The sequence below is a fragment of the Eupeodes corollae genome, chromosome 1, assembly GCF_945859685.1.
Source record: "Eupeodes corollae chromosome 1, idEupCoro1.1, whole genome shotgun sequence".
In the NCBI taxonomy this organism is placed as follows: Eukaryota; Metazoa; Arthropoda; class Insecta; order Diptera; family Syrphidae; genus Eupeodes; species Eupeodes corollae.
The window spans coordinates 266,976,914-267,003,676 of record NC_079147.1 but is presented as its reverse complement, the minus strand read 5'-3'; the positions used below and the strand labels follow the sequence as shown (position 1 = coordinate 267,003,676).

Here is a 26,763-nt window from a genome sequence, read left to right as displayed (position 1 = left end):
AAATATCATAATTTTCGGGTTATCGGAATAGGTTATCGGCCTGAAGCTGTTTATGCTCTTCCCATACAAATCTTTATACCTACTACCTATATAGAACCTATATATGGACATAAAATTGAATCAATGGAATGGGGTTCTTTTTGTGTAGTCATAGTTGTTTTTGTATTCCTTTTATAGGTTAATCTGGAGAATATCTACGCTACAATGATTCAAGTGGAAATTAAAAAAAGAAACAACAACAACAAAACCACTTGACGCTTTTAATTAATTCTTTTTTTTTTATTTTCAAGACATTACAATGTCGAGTGTCGCTTTAATTAGAACGGGGATAATAAAACGAGTTGATTGAGCATGAGCAAGCAGCTAGCTATAGCGGTTATCAAGCCTAATGAGTGGAAATTAATACCATTTTGCTACTTATTTATGTTTGACTAACTATACGTACATTTGTATATTTTATGTTTATCGGAAGTGGCAGTTATGTCTTTATAGAGCTGTTAGTTTTTATTTTGAATTAAACGATCTACGGGACTGAATCATCAAACAATGGAAACAAATCTAATCAACACGGTTTTTATTTAAATGGAATTCAAAAAAAATTGTTATAAAAAAATTGCGATTTAATTTTTGCAATGGCAATTATTGTTTTGTTATCTCGTAAACAAAACGACGAAGAAAACTACATTAAATAAGTTCAAGTATATTCGTATACGAGTAAGTGGGGTTTTTGCAAGAAAGCGAATCTGATAGTAAATTTATTCTTAAGAAACATTTTTATCAAGCTGTAAAAATAAATAAAGGAAATGAAGTAGGTCAGGTGCCAGGGTTAATAAGGGACTTATCTATACAAGATTTTGAACACATATATTTAATTTTTGCAGTCTTGTGTTTAGCTTTATCTAGTTTTCCCACTTTTTAAATCTATGTAAGTAAATTAAATTTGATAAAAAGGCCACACATTTCGATAGAAACGAAATCTGTTTTTGTTTTTTTCTAATTCTTGAGAATTTGGAATTAATGAGTTGATAAATTATAAAACCATGAATTCAGTATCAATAAATCAATTGTTACACCAAATGAGTGACTTTCGACGCTGTTATATCAAAAAACACATATTTTTTGCTCGTTTCCGTAGAGTATCAGTTCTAGTTGAGTTAGAAATGTTTAATTTTTCACACCATCTACTTTTAATCAAATAAGAAAAAGTGTGCAGAAATACTTGGGAACTAACTTATAGTTTCCCGAAATATTCAAGTTATTCATAGAAGGACGAGAGCTGCTCATGAGCTTTATTAGCAGAAGATGAGAGAGAGGAACACTGACTTCTTAGAAGGAAAAACTGAGAGAGCATGAGAAGTGTGCGGTCAAAGATGTTGAGAAGTTCAAAAGCATAAATGAATTTGTAAAGTTAGATATCTTGCAACTATCTAGTTTGACGGACCATTGTTTGTAAATTTTTTTGTAAAATAACGAAACGCTTGAAACATCGCGGCAGTGCTCGAGAGTTTCACTTAAAGTTCTATCGTCTATCAATTTATAAGCTCTTTTTTTGATCCTATCTAAAAGACTTTCTTTAAAAGTAAGAGAAGACTGACAAAAGAAATGATCCTGTGAAATATACACTTTTCTTTCTTGTAGTACCCGTTTCATGATGGTTAGTTCGTTGGACTGTCATGCGAGAGGTCTTGGGTCCGATCCCTGCCTGTGCCACCTAAAGTTTAATTCGCTGGAACTACCTCTTGCGAGAAATTGACAAATTCTCTCTCTTTTAGGGGCACCTGCCCAAATATGTAATTTATATTCAAGTTTTGTATGAATGGAGGCTTTGTTAATTAAAGCCAGATCAGAAGGGGTGAATAATTTCTTGCACCCGTCGGAGGAATCCTAAGCACATAGCATCTTTTTTGGCGATAACGAATGGAAACATCATAGTGGAACAGCAGTCAATGCTGAGAATATGGAAGGACAACTCCAAATTTGCAAACTTTATAACGGGGACGACGAACCGAACTCCGATGTTAGGTATGGTAATCAATTAACTGTAGACGACAAAATCCAACAATCCCATGCACCAATTTATTTGTAAAATATGTCGGAAGAAAACATGCTCAATGAATGGAACCTCAGTATTTTTTGTCCGATACTGAAAATGAGAAACCCTCTAAAATGCACTCACTATAGGGGAATGAGTATACTTAAAATCGCTTACAAAACCTTCTCTGCCGTAATGTAAACGTCTAAGGCTTATCGTTAACAACCTCATAGGTCTTTATCAGTGTGATCTTAGACCAGGAAAGTCCACATTTGATCAAATATTCACATTTCGGTCGATCCTGGAAAAAATCTAACGACATCAAATCGAAACGCACATTTATCGACTTCAAGCCCGCATATAACAGTATTTACAGTGACGAGCCATATTTAGTTTTGGCATCCCTGGCAAACTCGTTCGTTTGTACAGGATGACCATGGAGAATTCGCTCTGCTCCATAAAGGTTGGAAAAAAAATTTAGCAGAACCTTTTGATTTCAAAAAGGCTTTACTCAATGTTTAATGCAAAAGTCTGTCTAATTACTGGAATATGTTGATGATATTGACAATAATTGGAAGAACTCAGCATAATGATAACGGGCCTTTGCTAGTATTGAGATAGGGTTGGCAAAAATGGATTCAGCCGTTAATGAGGACAAAACAAAGTAGTTGTTGTCAAGAACATAGGATCGAGGTCTCGGTCAAAACGTCATCATCGACAGACGTAAATTTGAGGTAGTTAAGGACTTTGTGTACCTTTGTTCCGCTATGAAACCTTATAACAAGACCGGGCGGCGGCGTTGAGATCAAACGAAGAATTAATATGAGCAAGTTATTGAGTAGTAAAGCCCTCTCACGAGCGACCAAAGTGTCGGTGTGTAAGATCCTCATAACTCCCGTCCTGCTATACGGTGCAGAAGCATGAAAGCACCTTGGATGGTTACTAGAAAAAAATGTCTAGGTTGATCTTCGGCTCGGATGTGTAAAAGGGGAGTAGAGGTGAAGATGGAACGACGAATTGTATTGCATTGAACTGCATGGAAACCAATGATCCAGTCCAGAAAATCAGAAGAGGAAGACCGCGGATCATGTGACGCGCACGAGTGGAAAGTGACTTAATCCAGATTGGAGTGCGCAACTAGAGACATCTAGCTAGAGACCGAGCTAGATGTAGAAGTTTGCTGGGTGAGAACCGAGTTCACACAGGACTGTAGCGCTACCTTAGCAAAAGTAAACATTCTGTTCAGAAAAAAAGAAATACTATACGTTCTGTAGAAGATACAATGGTTTGACTGGAGAATTTGCATAATCTTGGATACGTTTTTTTCAGTTTTAGGCCCTACGTAATCAATCGATAATCTAGACAATCTGCAACAAAATGTTTAAATTTTTGATTTAAAATTACTTGACGGCTTAACTGACGAGTCTTAGTAAAATCACCGGTATACAAAACTAACATATCAATTTTTGATAAAAGCTAATGTCAATCATCAATTCAACTTTTCCATTTACTATTTAATTTAAATTGTGGTGTAGGATCTTTTCTTTGTTGATAAATGTTTTCTGAAAAACTGACCTGTTTCGATTCGATTATGAGTGTGTTTCCAATCATGAAGTGTTACCGCTTGGCTTGGTTATTTGTTCCTAGATAACCTATTTTTTATTTTTCACACACACAACTTTTCTTATTGGGATCAGTTACCACACAAAAAGTTACATTTTAAAGTGAATTTTTAAGAAAAGGATACAAATATCTTTAAATTTTCTAAAATTTGATAATGGTAAAAAATAGGAAAATACATTTTTTGAACGAAAACATAAAAATTAATTTGTTCCTTAAAATGTTGCAGTTTTTAAATCTTTTCTTTTGTATCATATACAATATCCTGAAACTGCTCTTTACTTTTACGACGAAAATGTCATAGTTAATTGGTTGAAGTTTTTATATTACAAATATTTAATAATTTCTCGCTTCCTGAACTTTTGAGCCATGTCTTTAAGCATCTATTTCCCGTAGTTTTTCCTCTATTGGCATTTTATATCTCTTTTATATTATTTTTGTCTTATTTTTTTTCTCACTGACCACCAAAATGTTAAAATCGATTTATAAAATCATTAACTGAAACAAAATTGAGATTTCGAGTTGCATTGAATACGTGTCCATCAAAATTTGTATTCTTTTGGTTTGCTGGCTATAAACTGCATACACACGATCCTAATATAGACAAATTATTAACTACCAACCTTTCCCACTCATTTAAATGTTAAACTCCAAATTTCCATTTTTAAATTCATAAAAATCAATATAAGATTATCCCAAATACAAACTGCGGGTATACAAAAATATATACACACTTCATAGAAAATAATCAAAATTCAATTCAAGTTTCAAAACAAAACATTTAAAACATGAACCCCTTGCTCCAAAATTATACAAGCAACCTCCATTTTCGTTTTGTTTTTGTTTTTCGATTTTAGACAGAATTATTATTTTACAATGTATAGAGCCGTCTATGTATTTGAAATACGTGACAAAAATTGTCAAAAATTCCTCTCACACGCTTAAGTTTTCGAAAAAAAGAAACAACAAACTCCAAAAAATAAAATTGGATTAAACTTTCCCGAACTCACATCAGAGGACGAAGCGAGAGGAAGACAAGACACGCATCAGAAAAATGAAAATCGATGCACAATAAAAAGACCATATTTAGGAAAAGACTTGAATTTTCGATTTGAATTTTCAAACTATAGTAGAAAGTACTTTTAAGCCTTTTTTCTTTGTACATGATAATCCCCTACCTCTCCCCCACCCAACATTTCCATGTTTCCAAAGTCTCTTCGTTTCAAATCTCTTGCACCACTTGAACACGTAAGCAAATAGTTTCTTGCCACGAATTCCAAAATCGAAAATTCAACATTCTCTCTCTCGTGTACAATGAGGATCTCGTATAAATATCGTAAATAATCAAGTGGCACGTACGAATCCCATTTCTATATTCCAATTCCAACCCACTGAATACCCCCATAAACGATACTCTAGATACAGATTTATAAATATTTTGATGCATCTAGAAAATGCATAAAGCTGGGAATAAGCATTTTCTTTTACATATATTGACATCGAGATAAATGCAGATTTAGAAAAGAGAGAAAAAAGGAAAGAAATTCTTTGAGAAATTTTCGAAAACAACATTTGTGAAATATTTTTATTTCCATTTTTGTGACTATAACCGAGTATTTATTATATGAACATGAAAATGATGACTTTTGTAAATGAAAATAGGGGATCTCCATTTCGACAACGCGACGGCGTTTGAAATAATTGATTTACAAGAATTAAAGGTCACACCGGGCGGAGGTTGTGGAAGATAGGTTAAAATATTTTATTGCTAATCTTAGTGGTGATTTTCGGGGTTTATGTTCGAAATTAATGCTCCATGTCTAAGGACAACACGAAATACCAGAGCAATTAAAAATGGATTAACCATTCGGTCGGTTGTGATGATCCCAAAATGGTTTTGTCGCCCATTTTTCGGAGAAAAAGATTTTATGTGTTGGGTCTTTGGGTCTTTTGATATGGATTTAGCTTAACTTTAGCTTCTTTACCTACCTTAAGGTGTATGTTGTCCTTTATATTAGAATGGATTAGAGCGCAGAGTGCAAAATACGATGTGGTCCTGAAAGTAAATAAAAATAAGAAAGAAATTATTGCCAGGTGTGAAATTTATGAGTTTAGGAAGATTAAGACAAAAATAAAAGGAGGAATTATTGTAGCATCGTTGAGGTCGTAGCATAGGTAAGGTTTAGGGTATAGAATTAGATACCTAAGAGGATAATACCCTTTAATTAGCGTAAAGAAAGATTAAGGTATTAGAAATTATCTGATTTTTCTTCTTCTGAAAGAAGAATTAATAAAACGGAAGAATATACTAATTCCGGGTTTCGGAAAAAAGGAAACCCAAAGCCTTAATAGGCCTTATTACTTCCGATAAAAACAAACAATAATGAAATAAATTACCTGAGACGGTATTATGTATATTCTTTTAGTTTTTTAAATTGTTGGGCTTTGGCCTTTTTTTGGGAACTGAATTTGTAGTAAAATCTTAAGCTTGAAAATTAACCAACTTTATGTTTTAAGTCTCAGAACTTTGTAAGCAGTAACAGAACACTTCGTGAAATAATGAAATATTTATGTTATTAACAAAATTTTAATGTTAAAGAAATTTTTAATAGAAGTTTCGGTTTTTTCTTCTACATCAACTTACGAAATTGATTCGTCAACAAAAGTACAGAAATAATTAAATAATGATTTTGTATATAGGGTCACTGAGGTAATATTGGGTGTTCCAATAGGGACTTGGAAATTTTGAATTCAATTTTTGAACTCTCCCTTCAATTAACTATCGAATGGTCATTATCAATTTATTCACTACACTCAACATTTTCAGTACTCCAAAGTACTTAAGTACGCCAAAGAACAATATCTGCAAGTTAAGAAAAATTTGTACTGGATTTCGGAACCAGGTAACTTTAAGATTGTTGCTATTATTCTTTCCCTATCTCAATGGCTCAACATCTTTGTCAATAAGTTTAATATGGTTGGATTTAAATCCACATTTGCTTGAAAGAGGCACCGAAAGTAATCCTTTGTATATCTCAAACTATTTCTATCGAAAAGAGTACTTGAAAAAACAGCAACAAAATTAGCTGAATAAAAATTTCAAAGACATTTTGGAATAATTTTCAAGAACTGGGTGGACGAAATATGGTGAATACTCTCGGAGCTGAGAAACTAGGAGCATTATAAACCTCTTTTGTCGGCTAACGTGAATCAACATACTATTATGAACTGAGTGCCGAATATTTATATGTGAACTTAAATCAACAATTCAAAAAATGGAAAACAATAAAGCGCCAGGCATAGTTAGAATTTTGGTAGAATTCTACAAAAATATTATCTGTCAATTAAAAAATTATCTTTTGATATACTTTAACAAATTATATACCGAGTCGTAAGTTTCCACAAAATTACAGAGAAATTTCTATTCTCAAAGTTTAAAGAAGATATTCATGTTCAATGAAAGGCTTACAAAAGGATCGAAGACAAAAACCTTCTAAGCATGTTTCAGCACGGTTTCCGGGCGGGTTTCTCAGCGATGAACTATATATTTGTTGAAAAGTATTGCTAGAAAGCTATACGTTTGGTTCGTTGAATTCAAAGCAACATTCTACAAAATAAATAGACAAGCTCAAGCTCTCAAGGCTAGGAATCTCCCGGATATTCTAAGAGTGCAGTAGTATAGGATAGGTGTTCCCCAAGTCGGCATTTTAAGTCCTTTACTTTTTGCTTTATTTATTGCTAAATACATTTTTTCGAAAAAGGGGGTCAGTCATTCATACAAGCAAGACATAGTTGATCTTTGAAGCTCATACGAAGAGAAGGCATGCCAAAGAATATTAGTCACTGAATAATGTAAATATTTAAGTTGCGCTAGAATTAAAGTACTGGGTATTTTTTAAAAGCACGCTAAACAACAAAAAAGCTTTGAGGCTAAACTGGCTTTGAGCCTAATGTGGCCGAAGTTCTTTGCTACCCAGGATATCGGTCTCGCGTCAAAATACAATGCAACGGTCAAAACATGTATGTGCTATTTTGTGCAAGTTTTTTTTATGTGTTTGAAACTGTGCAGAGATATTTTTTAAAACGCTTATTCTACGGTAAACTTTGCTATCAATAACACAGCCATTTATCCAAAAATGTGCACCGTCACTGAAGATGAATTTTCGGCCAAAATTGAGGTTCTCTTCCAAACGATTCGAAGCCCGGTCAGCGAACAACTGGTATTGTCTATGGGCATGAACTTTGAGCTCCTGGGTCAGTTGGATCTTTCACCAAGTTGAAGTATGCGAAAGGGTGAATACTGGTGAACGGCGAGGAATAGACTGCCTTTGGTTCTGCTGTCCACTTTCACTGACGGAGGTGATGTTCTGGGCCTATCTTGCGTTCCTTGTCGGTCGTCTCAAATTTGGCCAACAAACGTTGAAGAGTCGACTGGGAAGAGCCACAACGTCTACCGTAAAATGGGCCCAATGCGCACAACGTTTGCGTTGACGAACACTCAATTAGATACAAAAGTTTTATCATTTGAACGTCCTGTTCAATCGTGTAACTTGCCATGATAATTTGGCATTAACACCTGAATAATATACAAAAAATGTAACAGATGGTACCAAAACAAAATGGCCACCACGGGGCGCCAAAATCTAGCCGCTCCAATACAAAACCTTATATTATTTTGATAAGGGTGATGAAAATAAGTGAAATAAGTCTTCACAAGAATATCATCGTAAGGCTTTTGCAAACAAAAGGCTCTCCATTCAAGGAATGGAATGAAATAGGGAATTCCCATTGAGCTCATCTTTAACTTATGGAGTCAAAGTATTGATAAATGGCACGGCATGTTTGCAGATTTCATGGCAAAAATAAATCAAAGTCTTTAAAATTAGTATTCATACAGAGAAACTTCAACATCGTTCAGGAATAAATTCATGAACCTTAATCACCAGTTGTCTTCAACAACCAATACTCTGTCGAGGCTATTAGATTAATTTTTAGAGCACGTGTTGGAGTTAATAAGCTGATTTACCTCAAATCTGAAATCATTGCAATGGACGGCAAACTGAAGACATACATAAGCCATTTTATTGCCAATTGTCATATGTTGAAAGAAATTCGCCGGTTGCATTTTTATGAAAGTTGCCTTTTTTTGCAAATCGACTTTACGAAATATGGAACGGAGCACTTCTTTATATAAGTATTGCAAACTGGCCTTAACTTCTCGTAACAGTCTTGAGGCTTCATACACTTGGTTCATCCAGTTACTGTTGTTCAAATCACCCTATTTTGTGTTTCAAATCAATTTAAACTTAAAATTGCAAACATTTTTGCTTAAAATACTTCCAAAATTAAAAAAAAAAACTTTGTAAAAATAATCTCAAAATTGGTGTGTTTTGTGTTTCAAATCATTTCTAGATTAATATCCCTCTGTTATAAATGTTGTGGTAACGCTATTAAATACTTCAAAGAAACCTTTGAACTCATTTATTACATATTATTAAATATTTATATTTGTATTATTATTGAAATTTCGCTTAAAGGAATCAATCGCTGTTAACGAAACCTCGTTCATATTAATGAAGTCGAGTTCCATTCATAAATGTTTCGATGGTACTTCAAGGTGACAATACAATTTTTGAAATATCTTAAATGGTTTGCGTGTTATTTAATAAAAAATTTGTGAAGTCCTTATTCCAATAACTTTTTGTAACATTATTTGACGAAGAAGATTCATTGACTTATAACACTTTTCGTTAAGTCAATAAATTTTCTTATAAATTGATCAAATATGTACTCGACAGTTGTTTATCATGCGTCAATTCAAAATTTGTGAAGTTATGCCCAATCAAGGCAGAAGTTTTAATAATTTAACCTAAAATAGACTTTGCGTATAATTGAGAAAATAAGAATCACTGATTTCGAAGGAACTTTATAGTGTGACTGGCACAATCAAATTTTGCCACTTTAAATTTTTAACTTAATTTTTGAACAAAATATCTTCAAATGGTTCAATTGGCCAAAAAGTACCCCCAAAAAAGGAAGATACGTTGTTTATTTCGTTAAAAAAAAATCCTCGGTGCAGCAAATTTTATTAGCTTTTTTCATTGTTTCAAAAGGACGATGATGTTCCGTTCTATACTCTCAAAAGACCTCCAGCAGTCTACCAAGCGGTTCAATGAAATTATTCACCTAACAGACGTTATTTCTTTTTTTTTCTTCTATTTATTTTTCTCTACCGCTTAAAAGAGAATTGATGATATTGCCCTTTACTTTGAGAACTTGTTTGGTCCTAAAATAAAATAAAACAAACCTAAAGCAACAAAAAATAAAAGGAACAAATTAAACGTCAGACAGCAGCAGAAGCGCAGCATCACGGTTCAATATAGTTCCACGCTGAATTTTTCTACCCAGAGCCATAGACCCAGATATGTGCCCTTCAGTGGAGCTGCTGGCTGGTTATCCAATCCAGCGAGAAATAGCACCACCACGGTGGCGGCGGCGGCGACGGTGGTGGAGGATCCCTGTTAGTGTCTGGCGTTACCGAAATCAAAAACAACAAAAAAGAACAAGCAAAGAAAACTGAAAAAAGGGAAGCTATCCCGACTTCGTTTAAAAATTTCTCGAGTAAACATTCAACGCTAATAGGCCAACGGCCCTTGTTTGTTTGGTAGTTGAGTTGCTGCATTCTCTGCCGCCCTCTCTGCTCCTCCCTTCCGATCCCGAGGCACCCTGATTCTGCCTCATCGCTGCTCGCCGACGACGCTACCGCCGCCGCCATGCCACAGCAACACACCGCCAAGTCCAATCGTCTGAATGGAAGCTTGAAAAATTTACGATGACATTTTGTTTATTTGTCTCTGCGTTGCTCCGGCTCTAAACGGTGCGGTGTTGCAGTGGTGCTGATGTTGAGTATAGCGTGAAATGTTCATGGGCTTCAGAGGCATACCTTACCAATGCCTGCCTTTATAGAGCTACAAGCTCCTTCTACCCTTCTTTATCTTCGTCTCATTGTATAGGCATAGCCACACAATAATTCGAGGAAGATGTCTAAACTTATGTTTTGGAAAAGATCGACTTTCGATAATAAAATGTTCAAATAGATAATAAAATTATAATAACAATAATTATTATTATTAACATCATGACGAACGACGAAACGGTGAATGGTGTTGTCAATAAATTCATGTTTAGATACGGATTCCGTATACCTTAGATTTGTTGTGTGTTTGTTTCTTTTGTAGTCTCGTAAGTTTATTTGGGTTGAAGGGCTATTTCGTGAGTTTGCATGTTTTCGAAATAAAAGTTATGCATCTGCTATATCAGAATAATAAATATCGATCGTTTTGAATTAATGTTGTTTGTTGTTGGACTTAGTGTAGGTGGATTTCGTGGAAAGAATTGATTTAAGTTCGAGATGAAGTGTAAATTCATAAGGAATGTGTATGATTTGAATTTCAAATTAAAACTTTTTCAGTGTGTTCTATTTAAAGTTAAAACATTATGACAAGGCTCGAACTGATTTCATAAATTTCAATTATCAAGCTTCTTCGATGTCATCGCTTTCTGCAACATTTTAAAATCAACTTATCAATAAAACAAAGTGTACAAGCACTCATTTGTATACGAAGTTTTCCTTGTAGAGTAAAACCCGCTTCAGAAAACCGACTTAAACGAGAAACCGGATTATCTTAAATACATATTTTTATTCCCGAGCCTTTAATATATTTTCTTAAGTGAATATCGGTTAAGTGAAAAAATAGATTAAAATGTTACTGTATAGTACAAAAATGGCTACATCATTGCTAAGTAGAGTACAGGTCCTAAATGACTACCCTGGGGAACTCCAGATTTGGCAATGAAAGCGTTAGAGAAAGGAATTTTGAATAACATGACTTGAACATGACTTGCGATGTGATAAACTGTTGATATCATGTGAAAGTTGTTCAAAAGTTTTAGAATAATCAGTACGAATACAGTCAAGCTTTTAACTGAGTTCTAGGGTATTTAAGCAATGATGCAAAAATGACCGTAGATTCGTAACTGGCGCACGTTTTTGCATAAAACCATGTTGTTGACTGAAAATTAGATTTTCGAAGGCCAATAGAATATGAACAGTCACGCAAATAACTATTTTTAAGTAATAACCGTCCAAGTCAAGAAAACATCAAGTGGGGGATGATTCGATATAACACGAGCTCGAACTCAAATGGATGTGAATACCCTTATAATGATTAAACACAGCAATTAGGAAGAAAGGACAGCCATTCTACATTCGTGTAGTGCGACTAAAGAAAGAATATCTGTACTTTGCAGTACGTCCGAAATAGGAAATTTGAGGGCTCTCTTTTGAATTCTGGCCAAGAGGCTCAAATGGGTAATAAAATCACCTGCCCAAATATAGGAATTGCAACCAAGTTTTGGACGTATATAGGCTTTAAAGATTATAGCTTGATCAGGAGGGTTAAACAACTTCTTGCATCGTCGGAGAAAACCTAAAAACTTAGCACCAATTTTGGCGATGTCAAATATGTGATCACTACAAGTGGTTTGTTTGTAATGCACATACCTAGGACTGAAAGCTGTTCAGTCTCTTCGATGCAAGTACCACTCATGGATAGTGGCATTGGGGGATGGTAACGCTTTTGCGACAGTAGACAATATTCAGTTTTAGAAGCATTAAATTCTGCACAATTTTTTGATTCCCCATTGGACAATGCTGTCAAGATCAGAATTTAATGAGATTATTATACGCTGCCGTTATGAGGGAACTATCATCAGCTAAACATGTTAGTAGGTTAGAAATTTTAGAAGAAGGATCATTTATAAAAATAAGGTAGAGTGTCGGAGACAAAACGGACCCCTGAGGAATACCAGCGACTATTTTGTGGATATCAGATTTGTACCCGTCCAATACTACTTGAATTAACCTGTACAAAAGGTAATTTCTAACCCAACAAAGAAGAGATTCATCAATAGCAAAAGCACGCATTTTCGATAAGAGAGCTTGATGCCGAACTCTATCAAATGCCTTTAAAATATCAAGTGCAATAAGCTTACTTTCTTCAAAACGATTTAAAGATTTGTTACACTGTTTTATGAGATGAACCATGATATCACCAATCGACCTGTTGTTGCGAAAGCCATACTGCCACTCATTAAGAGGTTTTCGTTCTTCAAGATATTTCTCAAACTGAAATTGTGAATTTGTGATTGTCAAGACCTTTAAGTACTCTAGCAACTGAACGCGTACGAACTAAGGACGTACTTAGAGCGTCTAATAATGTTGAGAGTCGTACCCAAATTATTTCTAGCTATAATAGCTAATAGCATTCCATCACCTACTGAATTTGCTTCATCCACATGACGATTTTTCCTGAAAAATAGAACTCATGCTCAAAAAATTCCATGTCTAAGATAGTGGCGTTCGAATAGATCGTATGGAAAAGCCTGGAAATTATTAAAAGAGTTCGTCGAAGTAAAGCAAATGTTTCGTCATTTTTACAATGATTTTAGGCGGTTTCTACTGTAGGTTAGAACATTCACTTTTCTTAGGTCATTGTATTTACTAATTAGAACACAATCTCTTTAAAAAATATAGAATATCGAAAACTCCGAACTTTTTGAATGCGAATTTTTAATTTATTTACTTTTTTATTCAATAACCAACAAACGATGCTTTCTCTTGAGTTTTAAAACTGTTTTGACAGAATTGCCAGCAAAGTTGCAGTTTAATCGCATCGCAAGTTACTTGAAGGCTTCAGAATCCAGGAACATGGTCGTTCAATCGGGGTTAAGACCTCTTAAGTCTTGTATCTACATTAAATACTTAATTTGCATCGAATTCCGCTTACTTTTTTAAGATTTTTCGTTAATCCTTTAATCAGACCTCCGGCAAATTCACCTTAAAGCCTCAGGTCAGCAATTATGTAAACAACTTTAAGACTCTAATAACCCACTCTTAGTCACTTTAAATTCAAAACAAATCAATTTAAATAAAATTACTCATTTCAAAACATAGATTCGACATGAAATTTGTTTACTCTCTCGGTTCACTTATAATCTATAAATGGTAATTATTATACTGCCACTCAAAGATAAACCTACGCCTTGATCTGTCAATTGGAAAAAATAGCAACAACAACAAATATTAAAACTTTTCCCACGTAATTATGAAATTAGATAAAAATATACTGATCACATTAGACGTACTCTAAGTATCTTTCAAAAGTTGTTTCTGTGTATCTTTTTGTATTTATGTATTTTTTTAAAGATACAAATTGAAATATGATCATGGCTAATAAACGTCGAGGCTTGTTAGCTGTCAGCGCTTGTTTCAATGACTGCATCTATCGAGTTGTCAGATTCCATCCAGATAGGAACCTAAGTGTTGGGCTGTCTTGAATGCTCACTGTAAAATTGCGATTAAGAGATACTTTTTCTTTAGTTTTAGATATTTATTTTCACTGTTCATTTTATTGAATTGAAACAAAAGTAAAGGAAAACCACATAACTTAAGAGGGCTCAGGGGATATTATAGGAATGATGTGTATCAAGTAGACAGACTGTGAAAAATAAGCTGTATAAATAATAATTATTGTATATCTTCATTTGTTATTTTAGATTAAGGATAGGTTCGTGTTGTAACAATAAATAAGACATCATCGTAGTTTACTAAAGTTAAAACAATAAAAACATAAAAAGTTAAGTGAAGAAATCATTCACATAGATCTACTTCTATTATGGGATGTGAAAGAATTCAATTAAGATACAAAATGTTTTGAAAGTATTTATCGGCAAAACATTTAATTAAAAGGCGGAAGATTAATAATTTAAAGGTTTTTCTTTCAATATTTTTTAATGACTAGTTTTGTCAGGTAACAGAACAGCAGCCTTGAGGCGGGCTTAGTAATAATTTTAGGCAACAAAGGTTTTTCTTCCATTTTTTTTGTTGAAGAAACAAACCCATTCAAGTGAAGTTGAGTGGTGAAAGATTTATTAAATTCATTCATAATCATACCTAATCAATCGAGACATTAAAAGATTTCTGTTTAAAAAAGTAGGTAACGTTATTTTTATTAAGTTTTAATAGAATTCTTTAGACAAAAGTTCATTGATTTGCTGGCAAAATACAATTTAAAAATGTGTTCAATTTTCATTGCTCATATTTTGACGAAACAAAGTTGGGTTTGGGTGAAAGAGTGGAATTGGTTTTAAAAACCAACCTTAAGACTGCCTCGAGAGACTTTTTGAAAAAAGTAGCTTATATTTGTTTAAGTTTATCAAAATTCATACTGCAAACTTATTTAAAAAGAAATAACATACAAATCTGCTAATTCTACTTTTTCTTAATCACACTTATTAGGCTAAGATAACAAAAAAGTTTTAAGGTTGTCAATAAATAGTAAATAATTTTAAGGAAAATGTGAATATTATAAAATCTTATGGTTAATTGTAATATAGTCGACAAGGTTTTTTATTAGCATTAAAATCGCATTTTTCTAATAGGTTTTGGTGGCCTTAATTCAAATCCGACTTCAAAATTAACGAAGTAAATACAAAATTTATTAGTTGAGAACTAGGACTACGTGACTAACAACCATTTCTGCGTGCGAAAAATGTTGTAAGGGATGGAGGGGACCTACTGGTTTCTAAGCCGAATCTGAAAAGCTTATTTGAGAAGCACTTTTCATGACAAGAACTACTGTTGGAGGATTTGTCAATTCCTCACATTACCCGTTGAAAAAGAACTTTAGATGGCACAGGCAGGGATTAAACCCAAGACTTCTTGCATGACAGTCCAACGTACTTAACAACTAACCATCATACCAAGGCTACTAAAGCTTTTTTGAATATCACTTATTTAAAATTTGAAAAAAAAAGCAATAAGGGTTTTTGAGGCTATCTAAATAATGAATTAGTATTTTTTTTTCAATAATGGTTCCGTGATGGATTTCCAAATCTATAATCCTTTTGTTAAAAATATTCAGTTGAAATATTTCTATTTGTTTATATAATATTCTAGAAGAATTAAAAAGTTGTTAGATTTTCAAAAGAATATCATTTCTGTTTGAATGGTTTTCAACAGAAAAAGGCGAAACGAACAAATCTATTATATCAAGTTTTTGAAATACGAGGTGTGTTCAAAAAGTACACAGATTTTTCGTTTTTTTTTTCATATTTATTTATTCGTTTATGTGGTCCCCTTCAAGTAGTCCCCCCAGATACATTACACTTATGCCAGCGATTTTTCCAATTTTCGAAATAATCTTGATATTCACTTTCTGATATGTCCTTGAGCATTCTCTGCGATTCAGCCTTTATTTCTTAAATAGAGAAAAAACCCCATCCTTTCAGGGGTCTCTTCAACTTTGGAAACAGGAGAAAGTCACACGGAGCCATAGCAGATGAATATGGAGGTTTCGGCATGACTACGGTATTGTTGTTGGCCAAAAAATTTTGAACAAACAACGACGAGTGAGCAGGTGTGTTAACGTGGTTCAAAAGCAATGAATTGTTTTTCCATAAATCTGAGCGTTTTTTTCGAATTGTTTCACGCAAACGTCGCATAGCTTCAAGGTTATACTCCTTATTAACCGTACGACCTTGTGGTAAGAACTCTTGATTCACTATGGCATTATAATCGAAGAAAACAGTAAGAAAAACCTTCACATTTGATCGAACTTGACGTGTTTTTTCGCTTTTCTTGACGTTGGATGCTTCCAGGTGGACGATTGTGCTTTGGTTTCGACACCATTACCTTACACCCATGTTTTATCACCAGTTATAAGGCTTTCAAGTAAACTTGGATCGTCGTTTACTAGAGAGTGATTTTCATGCGATTGGTTTTTGATCAAAACTTGGCAAAAATCGCCGAGCTCATAAAAACACGTCGAGCCTTAGCAACTGCCACACACAAAGTAAACAGTAAATTTAGCTGGAAATTGCATCATACTTTAGGGGCATGTACACAATAAGACAAAAATTGACCTTCGGACTCTCCAGAACCGCTATATTTAAAAATTTCCAGTATTTTTTCAACACACCTCAAATAAAAAAATACAAAAATAATGTTAAAAACGCTTATTTTTAATACTTGATCAAATAGTTAAAATAACTCCTTGGACTTTCGAAATAAGCACTAAAAATTAAGACCAAAACGTTATTTCCAAAACTATTAAAGTATCAAATTCAAGTTTTTCTCAAAAATTCACATAGATTCAAATAAAGGCTCTTAAAGTCATAACTAATGACAATTTACAGAAACTATGTAAGATTCTAAAGTGCTTTAAATTGCGTCTAAAAGAGAAATTTTTACTCTTCAAAATCATTGCTGTGTTTGAGATATTTTAACTTTTAACTAAACCTCCTTTTTGGTTGTTTTCATCATTTTTAAAGGGGCATATCTTAATAACTTGATGTGTTAAAATAAAGACAGGATTCGAATTAGGACATCTTAATTCTTTAAAAAGTATTCTTTTGTTACTGTAACAAAAAAAAGAAATTTTTCCTCAAGAAACGTAATCAATTTTCAAAAATTCCAAAATTTTAATAATTTAATTATGTGTGAAGAATTTCGTACAACTGAATTTTAAAAAGCTGATTTTTTTTTACAGGAATTGACTCTGCAGATTTTCAACCCTACAAGAACATCGATGAAAAATAGACAGAAAAAATGGCTACTACTTGAAATTTTCAGAAATGTTTCAAAACATTATTTGACAAAGTTAAAAATTAATTTTCTTTAATTATTAACAAATAATTGACATAAAGTAAATTAATTTATTGGACTACTACAAAATTTTAAAAGAATATTGATTTAAAACTATGTTTTCTTTTAACTTATCGTTGTTTCGTTGATATCCGATATTTTTTAGAAAATATATTCAAATTGTATGTTTTCATGAAACTAAAACACGATCGTAGTGAACTTGAAATTCCTGAAATGTTTGGCTTTAGGTTATTTGGTAAATAACTGGTGTTTTTTCAAAACTGGCGGGCATTTTGTTACCTGTCAAATGATTTATTTTAAGTTTGACATTTTAACAAGAATAGACTGATGTCTTAAAAAACGTTCCAAAATGTGAAAATTTATGCTGAAAAACATGGTTTCTTACGGCCAAAAATAAAACTTTCATATTTTGATTAATGATAATCGTCAAATGTATGTTGACACACCGTAACATCAACAAAAATTTACTTTTTGGCGTACTTTAAGGATTGGTGGAATAGTTGATGGAACAGTTGGTCCGTACTGTAAAAACAAGCCTGATTAAAAAGTTGCTGCCAATTGCGACCTCTATAAAGATTTGATTACTGAATTTTTTGTTCATCAATTGAACAACCATAATGTGTAGGAGCTGTGATTTCAACAAGCAGGTTACACAGCTTGTGCCACAATTAAGTTGGTGAAGAAAACTTTTGGTAACCAACTAGTTTTACTTGAACCTGTGAATTGGTGTCCAAGATTGTTAAAATTTAACGCTGCTTGGCTATTTTCTGTGGAAATATGTGAAATCGCTTGTTTACACGCCAAAAAGACTAAAAGAATTGACCAAATTAAGAACATTCACAGCGTTATTGTCTATACATGGGTCGAAATACGAATGATGGAAAATTTCATTGAAAATTTGACGTACAGATTAGATTACGTCTTAGCCAGCAGTGGCGGTCTTATGCCCGAAATCATATTCATTTTATAATACCAGAACAAAATCCTTTAAATAAAGTAAATGTAATGTCAATTTAATAAAAAAAACATCTTTGTTTTATTCCATTAAAAAGTTCTGCACACTTTTAATAATGTTATATTACAAAATTGAATTAAAGTTAAGAAATATTAAATCCCATGTATTCTAAAGAATCAAAAGTTAAATATTTTATTCACCGTCAATTACATCTCCGTTCTAACTTACAAAAATGTTTTTCAATTTATGACTGTCAATTATATTGAAATAAATATGTAACTCGTAATAGGTTCTTCATTCAATTAATTAATTTTTTTACACTTATATGAATATTCACTTTCTCACTGCACAGGAAAAACATCCGAATGACAAGCGGCATATCCAGTCGTCGTTGTCGTCGGCGTCGTTGCTGTCACATTATAGTATGTCGGTTTCAATCAAAGAATTACCGCCACCGATACAGCCACCGCCACGGCCGCCGCCGACGAAGCGGCACACCAAGTGCTGCTAATTGATGTTGGGCATCAGTTCGATTTATTCATATACTCATGTTTTTATTTTCTCAAATGCAAATCTTAACAAAATAAAAATCAAGTTAAAATTAACACAAAAAAGCAACAAAAAAAAACATCTCAAGAGCTATACTTATAAATGAGTTAAGTGGTTTTGATAATTATTACTCGTTTAACGCGGCAAGAAACGTATATAGTGGCTCCCTCTACAAAATGTATATGCGAAAATAACATATCTACCCACTTGCCCCCTCGCGCTTATAGTGAAAATGGAATTTACTTCTTTAAAGTCACGACACAGTGTACGGTGCAGTGCGTTGCGGCATGGCGGCGTCATCTTCATATTTGGCGTTTAGCAAGTGGTGGCGTCTGTCTCTGCTACGCCATTTCCTTTTTGATTTTTTTTCCAATTGAAAAACACATCAGAAACGCCAAACTAGACTCTCCTCACTCCACAACTTATAACTATCAAGAAGATGCTAATTTTCACCTTCTTATGGGAAAATTCAGAAAAACCAACTTACCAACACGATAGGAACCAGAAAAAGGTAAGCTGGAGCTTCAAGTTGTGGCTGCGAAGACGGTGATAATCATCCTGTTGCTGATGCTAATAAGTGATTATGCATGGCCACTCAATCTGGTCATCTGCACCACACCACACCACAGTCAGTTGGAAAAGAAAAATACCAGAAGGAGGAGGAGTTGTGAATGCTACAAGGTTACGTGTTTCTGCCAAATGCATGCAGACCTCTCCAACTCATTTTCGTATTCCCCCAAACCCCCAATCCAACGCAGCTGCAGGTGAATTCTTCAATATTATTATACTCGTACTATGTAGAATTCATTGGAGATAGCAATTATCCCGAGTTGGAAACGAGGTAAGGAAGACGACGAGTAAGAGGGAGGGGGGGGGGTACAGACAGAGGCTGAGTGAGGTTATAACCTGTGTATGGTATCTGTGGTCCTGTCCTGGCTGACTTTAACATTTAACGTGAGCTGTTGTTGATATCACGCCTCGGGCATCCATTCCAATTGACTAAGCATCATCATCGTTATGGAAGCCGGAGCAGCCTCATCGTCGTTATTATTATTACGATGATGATGATCATCGTCATCGTGGTTGTAGTTATTGTGGTCGTTTCATTTCGTCATAGAGGATAGGGTGTATTTGTAGAAAAAGGAGGATTTTTTTTTGTTTGGAATGTTATTAGTCTATGTACAGAGGCGTTGCAAGGTTAAATGGCGCCCAATGCGAATCCAATTTCGATACTTGGCTGGATTTTACTGAGTGTAGCAATGCACACTTGGAATTTAAAGTTTTAAGATTAGTTTAGAATTTTATTTGTCGAAGTATAGACGTTAAATGCATGTTTGAATGGCGCCCAATGCGAGTTCAATTTTAAAACTAGCCTGGATTTTACTCAGAGTAAGATGCAAAACTTGTGAATAAAACTTTAAACAAACTCCTTTTCTGGGAATGTAATTTTTCTAAGCATTGAAGCGGGGCACGGTTAATTGGCGCCCAATGCGAGTCCGATTTTAATACTAAGCGGAAGATGCAAAGCTTTTGAATGAAACTTTAAACAAGGTCAAATTATAGTGGCAATACAAGGTTTAATGGCGCCCAATGCAAGTCAAATATAAGGTTGAATTTCACTAGCTGCCAGCTTTAAAGAAGAATAAAAGACACCCGAAATTCTCAAATTGTCTTCTTTTTGTAAATAACCAAAACCCTATCTACCAACTAACTTAAATTCTTGCCAAAAATAGATTGAAACAATTAGCGTTAAACGCCTTCAAACCAATCTTTCTCTTCTTCAACAACCAAACCTATTTCTTCTTCATTGATAAAAAAAAGAGTTTTGATTCATGTTCGAGAAGATTTTTTGTTCTCTTTCAATTTGTATCTCTTTTTAAGATCTCTTTGCTCGTTGAAAAAACCTTCAAACTTCAATAAATAGATAAATACAATTTTCCTCTTTTACACGTACAATCTCTATTTTGAAATCCTGATGCTCTGAATTCAATTGCCCATCTTGCTATCATCCGTACAAAATTTGATGGTAGGTCTATAGAAACTCTTGTGAAGTGTGCGTCTTCATAAATCTGATGCTGATGCAGCTTGCCGCTACCATCAAAGAGATCTTGACTTTCTCGTTTCTCTATATACATATACAACATAGCTACAAAATGCAGACATACCCAAATTGCAAACATCACCGGGAGAATCTGGATAAATCGTTTCACATCAATCATCTTTAAGTGCAGCCAAACAATCGACATCGACAACGAAGGTATCAACTTATAACATCCATAGGCTATATGCATGCAGCGTGTGGTGTCCTACCTATGTATAGTCTCTTCTCGTCAACAACACTTCGACTTTAATGCAACTTCTCCTCTTATGTAGCTTCAGGGCTTGATACGACAACGAAACAGATTTCCATATCACTCCTTTGACTTGACATAAAATGTTTAAGCCGATATACGACGTATTTATGTACCAATGAACGTAAGTATAGAAGTACATAGATACATCATAGTCGCTCGGAGTCTTGACTCGACCCATGATGATGTCTGCCTGACGTCGCCGTTCGTCGTCGTCGTTGTCGATTAAAATTCGGTTCATCGTTATTGTCGTGTGTCGTCTCATCGTCGCATTTTCATCGAAAGCTATTTTTGTTGTGTTCCTTGTGGAAAAAATTTATAAAACGGAAACTGCTGCTTTTCCAAAAACTCCCAATGGCTTCCATTTTGATAGCAAGCGGATTCGATTTATAGGTACATTTTGGGATTTTGTATCCCTGTGGCGTATTAAGAGTATAAAATTAAAAAGAAAAAAACCGAAACGAACAAACAAGGATGTGTCAAGAGGAAAACAAGAGAGTGAAAAACACGAAATTGGAAGGATATACACCTCCACAAAATTCACTTAAATTAATTTTATTGGCAAAAGTGTAGGGGTCTCCTTTTTTGTATGTTGTAGGTACACATAACACATATATCTTTTTTGTGTTGCTTTGTAAAGACAAAGGAATATTGAACGCTTGAAATTTCCACCCACATGTTCTTTCACCCCCCAAACTCGCATAAACAAACAAAAGTGACAACAAACAAACAAATCCCGGAAAAAGCTAACGAAAAAGGATAAAGTAATGGACGGAAAGGAAGGAGACCGACACCGCCACACCGAGCTGGTGGTGGTGATGAGAAATAGCAGGTAACGGTGACAATCACGCACTGACATTTTATGGTTGCCACTTTTGACTTTGACTTTTGCTAAATTATTAAATATAATTTTTGAAATTATTTTTTTACAATTCACATCTCACTCAAGTGTCACAGAAAATTTTTAATTCCAGATTTAATTTTAAAAATTGTTTTTCAAATTATCTCTTACAGCAATATGGTTCACTCCCGTTAGTTTTACTGCAAACTAGATCTAAATGTGTTTTTGAGACAGTTCGATGAATGATTTTACAAATTTGTATAGCTTATAACCAAGCTATGTTAAGTGATCAATATTATTCATCGATAAGACGTTTTTTAATGCATTGCAGGTTTAATTTCTTCAAACATTTTCTTTACCAGAAACGCAAATTAAATTTTCGAACTTTATCTTAAAATATTAGGTTTTCCAATAGGGGCTAGTCAACTTGGCATCCTTTCACCTTTCCTTTCCTTTATTCAGTAAACCCAACATTTTAAGCATTGTAAAGAACACAAATGAGTAACGCCAGTGAAAATTTTTTGCCGAAATTCCGAGTAGGGGACTAAAACAAAATTTTCGCCAACAAATAAGTTCAAAAATTGAAGAAGTTTCGAAAATATTACTGCCGTTCAGGCATCCATACCAAACGATTTAAATCGGTCAGTTCCAAGACGTTCTCAAAAATAGATAATCGCTGAAACCACATTATATGTGCAATTGCATACGAATCTATAAAAGATCAAGCTGACTCAAGAATTAAAGCCGATTGACTTATTAACTTTTTCCGATTGGGCAAGTGTGGAGTCTTTTTGGAAAAAAATAATTAATTCTTTTTCGTGGAATTTCAAAAACAGTATATTTTGTTTAATTATTTCGGGTTGCATATATTTACTTTTCAAATTTAACTCAAAACAACAAAACACGCTTTTTTAAAATATGTTTTTGGTATTGGGATTTTTTTTAATTTTAATGACTTTTTCATAGCACTCGAAAGCTTAAAAGAAGACATCAAGCTTTCTTCCTTAAATATTATTTTTACTGTAGATAGTTGGTAATTTTTTAATATACGATTATTTCAAAAAGTAATAAAGGGTTTGGAGGGGGGATTTCTCAGTCACGATGTTCCACTGGCCAAGTGAGCATTGCAGAGTAACGATCCGTTCGTAACTGTGCGTTGACATTTTTGCTCATGCTTTGATCTACGACGAATTATTGAGTATTAACTTGATTCGTTCGTGGGTGCAGAGGTTCTTCGCAACTGCGTCGGCTATGAACACTCCACTCCTGGGCTAGAGTTGATCTTGAAGGACTCCCAAAAAACTTGAAGTGGTTGAAGAGAGTTTAAGTGAAAATCTATGACTTTCGATACGGAAAAGGGCAGCCTCACTGATATTTCCGAGAATAATCAATTCATGGTATTTAATAAAAGGGTTTAAAGTTCAATATATTCAAAATTCAAATCGTTCAATGATTTTGTTTTACGCAAACATTTTTGTGAGACGATGTTGGAACGTTTTCGTATTTTGAATTCAATTTTTTGAGGCAACGAAACTCATTTTTATTTAGACGGACACGTTAATAAGAGGCATCAGTCTCTCTCTCTGCCGTATTATGTGAACGTCTGAATCGGTTCGTCAACAACTTGATAGGCCCTTATCAGTGTGGCTTCATACCAGGAAAGTCCACAGTCGATCAAATATTGACATTACGGTAGATCTTGGAAAAAACCCATGATACCCACAATCTTATTATCGACGCGTTTGACATCATCTATAGGTAGGAGCTCTACAGAGCAATATCTAGTTTTGGCATCCCTGTCAAACTTATCCATTTCTGCAGATTGACGATGGAGAATACACACTGCTCTATCATGGTCGGAAAAGATCTCACCGATGCATTTGCTGTCAAAAAAGGTTTTAGATAAGGCGATGAACTGTCATGCGACTTCTTCAATATCGTTCTGAAAAGAATTGTGCAAAACTCAACCGTTAACACTTGAGGCACAATCTTCCAAAAGTCATAATTTTAAGATAAAAGCGTGATGTTAGGGGAGCGTTTTTGAGCATTGCGATGGAGGCGAAGAAGATAGGTTTAGTGGTCAATTAGGTCAAGACCAAGAAGGACATTGAACTACGGCGTCTTGGACATAAACTCAACATGAACAGCTATAACTTTGAGGAAGATGAGGACTTAGTCTAAATAGGCACCGCTATAAACTCAGACAACGACCCCAGCGCTGAAATCAAAGAAAGAATAACTCTTGCAAATCGCTGCTTATTTGGACTAAGAAGGTCCTATCTCGAGCTTCTAAAATAACCTTTTAAAGCGTGTTAGGATGCTACAAGAGAAAAATTCTTCGGTTGATTTTTGGTCCTGTCTGGATTATATAAAGAATGGAGGAGATGATAAATGACGAACTATACGGGTTGTACAGCGACACTGACCTAGTTAAAAGAATTGAAGTCCAACGCGCGTGGACATCAACGCTCCACCCCAGAAAATTTGGCGTGTGAAAATAGACACAGCTAGCTAGGATCCCAGCTGGTTGGAGACGCATGTTGGTTGAGGCCCAGGTCCGCCCTGGACTGTAGCACCACGTTATGTAAGTAAATAAAGACACCTTATTAAACAAAACTGATTGTACTGGGTTCCAAAAACTTCTAACTCTCGACTGAAACTATCCAAACATCGGATAATTGGACCGCTTTTTTGATCTCGGGGCCAATAGGTTAATTGCCAACAGTGAAAATCACCGACGACTGATAAAGAATTTCTTTTTGCCCAACCTGCAGACTCATCCATCGTCTTCATCACACACGTGTTTTTAACAGGATGGTGCACCTGAACATACAACAAAAAATACGGCTAGAGAATCGTTGAATTTGCTTGGGAAAGGTTTTGATTAAAAACTTAAAACTTAAAATTGAAACAACTCGACTAGGGTTCAAAAATTGAAATCCGCATTATTAGTCTTTCGTTTGATATTTAAAAAAAGAAATGGTTTTCGACTCAAGTATTATGATATTATGAGAAATAACGACAGACAGACACTTTTTTAATTATTCTTTTCAGTTCATACTTTATCGAAAATGTCAAAATTGAGAATTTCAGTGCTTTTCAAAACAAACAGCTTTACTCGAAATACTGTGGTTTTCAGTAATTTTGTTCTAAGTTTGTGAATAAGTTCTATCACTTTGATTATTTAAATGAATTTGAAAGGCCCTTGATACCAGAAGCCAAACATTTGGTGCAACATTGTTGTTTAAGTTTTAAACACAAAGAATCATTATTTTAAATGATTTAGTAAAATTCATTTTAGTAAGTTTCTAAGTTTAAAACACGACTTTATAAATTTTGAACGATTTTGCTTAATTTCTTTTAACATTTTTTTTTCAATTAAAGTAAAAAAAATTGTTATTTTGACTTACTAATTTGTTTAATCCATGTGAATTCTCTTCAAAGTTTTTGACATTCCAAGTAATAATTCCGTTTCTCAGGTCAAAGTCTGCTTGCTGTTTTTTTGTTTTGAACCTTCACTGTCTAGACGTGTTCTGATACAAACACAAAGGATTTCAATTTTGGAAAAGATGCATAAAATTGATAAATATTTAGAAAATTGAATACTATTGCTTTTTAATTTGTCCGCCAAATATTCTAACACTCAAATGTAAGTCATTGTGAATAGCATTTTGCGAGATCAACTGAAAAGTGATATTTTCTTAATTTATTTATATTGGGAGAATTTTTGCAAGAATTCTCACCAAAGCTCTTAAAAATACCACGCAGCTGATAGATTTTTTGGAACTTTAACAAAAGTGGTAACCTTTAGCTAACGATGGTATTTATAGAAAATCTGATGATGTTTGAGATAAACCAGAAGACATTTCAAATTTGCACAACTTCACGCATGGAATGGTAATTGTTTTTTCTAATACCAATTCGCCACCCAACGTCACATCGTGCGTCGTCGCGTCGGTCGGTCGTCGCTACCGATGATGATGATTTTGGAAATTTTTCGAACCTGGAGAGGTTCCTGAATCCTGGTTATAGACGGAATACCATTAACAAACGAGAAGTGTGTGCGTGGTTCGAGACGACAGGAAACAATTTTCAATTTGAAGAGGACACGACATTAAGGGTGTCCTTTTTTGGTTACGTGACATGAATTTCTCTATGACATGAATTCTGCGTGCGTGTTTAGAGTAGGTGTGGGTTTTGTGTACAGCTCCTGATTTTCAGTCCATTTTTCGATGTTTTGAAAAGAAGAAGAAGAAGAAGCAGAAGATTTGTATTTAAACTCTGTGATTTTCCAACAGTTGCCTCTCAAATGAACTTCACATTTTCAGGAAAAAGGTGGTGGTGTACAGGAGATAATGTATTTTTAAAAATTCATTCGAACTACATGGATCTGTGTACAGGAACAACACTATAAGAAACATCATCTGCAGAATGTTTGAAATATAAGGAAGCATCATGTACTGTACTACAGTGAGCGTAGGTACATACAACCAAGCCCCAATGGAGGGAGATTCCTGCGCAAATAATTCAATCAACACATCCATTTCGTGTCAATTGTAATAAACAAGTCGCACACAAGATGTGTAGGGTGTTGAGAGTTGTACAATTGTGTACAACAGACTGTACGTACAGGCTACACCATAACCATACCTATAGATGATGGTAGGAATAGGTACACCTAAAATCCAA

The 26,763-nt window shown here is 34.2% G+C and overlaps 1 protein-coding gene across 1 annotated transcript in view; it reads right to left on the bottom strand.

Moving 5' to 3' along the window:
* The window catches only part of LOC129943028 (frizzled-2), a 315,230-nt gene that overhangs the window by 101,961 nt on the left and 186,506 nt on the right, over positions 1-26,763 (bottom strand). The window contains exon 4 of the mRNA XM_056052232.1: positions 5,642-5,708. The gene's annotated coding sequence lies outside the window, so the exon portion shown is untranslated. The remainder of the gene's footprint in view (positions 1-5,641; positions 5,709-26,763) is intronic.